This window comes from Lytechinus pictus, chromosome 11, assembly GCF_037042905.1.
Source record: "Lytechinus pictus isolate F3 Inbred chromosome 11, Lp3.0, whole genome shotgun sequence".
In the NCBI taxonomy this organism is placed as follows: domain Eukaryota; kingdom Metazoa; phylum Echinodermata; class Echinoidea; order Temnopleuroida; family Toxopneustidae; genus Lytechinus; species Lytechinus pictus.
Genome location: NC_087255.1, coordinates 5,133,635 through 5,135,352, shown reverse-complemented (window position 1 = coordinate 5,135,352; position 1,718 = coordinate 5,133,635). Strand labels below are relative to the sequence as shown.

The 1,718-nt window shown below is 44.0% G+C and overlaps 5 non-coding genes across 5 annotated transcripts; all 5 read left to right on the top strand.

Annotated features, from left to right (window-relative positions):
• Positions 1-339: 339 nt before the first annotated feature.
• TRNAT-CGU (transfer RNA threonine (anticodon CGU)) lies at positions 340-411 on the top strand. The gene has a single exon. It is a non-coding gene; the product is annotated as a tRNA-Thr (tRNA).
• Positions 412-518: 107 nt separating this feature from the next.
• On the top strand, positions 519-590 carry TRNAT-CGU (transfer RNA threonine (anticodon CGU)). Its single transcript has one exon. It is a non-coding gene; the product is annotated as a tRNA-Thr (tRNA).
• A 107-nt stretch (positions 591-697) lies between these two features.
• On the top strand, positions 698-769 carry TRNAT-CGU (transfer RNA threonine (anticodon CGU)). Its single transcript has one exon. It is a non-coding gene; the product is annotated as a tRNA-Thr (tRNA).
• A 110-nt stretch (positions 770-879) lies between these two features.
• TRNAT-CGU (transfer RNA threonine (anticodon CGU)) lies at positions 880-951 on the top strand. Its single transcript has one exon. It is a non-coding gene; the product is annotated as a tRNA-Thr (tRNA).
• A 308-nt stretch (positions 952-1,259) lies between these two features.
• Positions 1,260-1,331, top strand: TRNAT-CGU (transfer RNA threonine (anticodon CGU)). The gene has a single exon. It is a non-coding gene; the product is annotated as a tRNA-Thr (tRNA).
• Positions 1,332-1,718: the final 387 nt, after the last annotated feature.

Genomic DNA, 1,718 nt, shown 5'->3' with positions numbered 1-1,718 from the left:
GAGTGCGGCAACGTTTCTCCAAATGTCTCGCCAAAAGCCTTCAGGACAAAGAACAACCAAAAAGTCTTTGTTGAAAATTCAACAGCAGTTTCGTCAGACCTGGACTCTGGACAATCGACCTAATTGCAGTTTTTCGTCAGCTCCGTAACTTAGGACGAAACTGCTGTCCCGGTTCACCAATTTTCGGCAAAGACCTCCCAGCTGTTCATTGTCATTTGACGGGCATTTTCAATACATTTACCGTGTTCTAGAATTCGTTCTGCGTCGTAGTGCTAGAACACGCTACGAATACCAATGCGGAGCCCTTTTTCAGAAGAATGGCAAATGTGAGGACATGGAGGCCTGGTGGCCAAGTGGTAAGGCGTCTGTCTCGTAAACAGAAGATCGAGGGTTCGAACCCCTCTCAGGCCTTTTTTGTCGAGTGCGGCAAATGTCTCGACAGTAATGTCACCGTGGAAGCTCTTTTTTGTAATGCGATGGAGACAAACCAAAATAATGAACCGAGATATGCCACTGGAGGCCTGGTGGCCAAGTGGTAAGGCGTCTGTCTCGTAAACAGAAGATCGAGGGTTCGAACCCCTCTCAGGCCTTTTTTGTGGAGTGCGGCAAATGTCTCGACAGTAATGTTACCGTGGAAGCTCTTTTTTGTAATGCGGTGGAGACAAACCAAAATAATGAACCGAGATATGCCACTGGAGGCCTGGTGGCCAAGTGGTAAGGCGTCTGTCTCGTAAACAGAAGATCGAGGGTTCGAACCCCTCTCGGGCCTTTTTTGTCGAGTGCGGCAAATGTCTCGACAGTAATGTCACCGTGGAAGCTCTTTTTTGTAATGCGGCGGAGACAAACCAAAATAATGAACCGAGGAGATATGCCACTGGAGGCCTGGTGGCCAAGTGGTAAGGCGTCTGTCTCGTAAACAGAAGATCGAGGGTTCGACCCCCTCTCAGGCCTTGTGCTTCTTAAACTAACTCCATCGTTATTCTTTTGTTTCGTTCAACCACTTAAACATACCAGGCTCGACTCTGCGCGGCAAATACTCGCCGAAGACTTTTTTTTAAATTCAATTCAAACAAACATTTATTTTCTTCCATTTCATTACATTTTTCGTAAACATTAATTCATACAGAATGAAGAATTTAAATACGTACATGTTGGGTTTAAAGAAGAAGGCGTATACCCTATTAGCTGAGGCTTGTGGCGGGATAATAATGTGGCGGACACAAATCAAGAAAATGATAATTATTACAGCACAGCAGGGAGGCCTGGTGGCCAAGTGGTAAGGCGTCTGTCTCGTAAACAGAAGATCGAGGGTTCAAACCCCTCTCAGGCCTTTTCTCTATAGCACTAAACAATTTTTTTGTCTCATCAATTTTTATAATGATTGTGAAATGAATGGGAAAAGAGAAGCATTGCCTAACAACATGTCTCTTCCCCTCTACCTGCTCCAACTCTACCTGCTCCAACTCTCCCTTTTCCTCTTTCACGTCTATTATTTCTAATTCCCCATACAAAGATGACAATTCACATCAGGCTCTCCTGCAATCTCCACAAAAGCAACTTTCTATTTCCAATCCTTTGCGACATAAAAAGGAGCATTATCCGTCTATGGAATACATTAATGTAACACATCTTAAATCTCATTAAGGGTTTAAGTCACCTCAACACCCCCATTATGTACCAAAAATAGTTACAGAAAATGAATCCACTCCTATGTATTT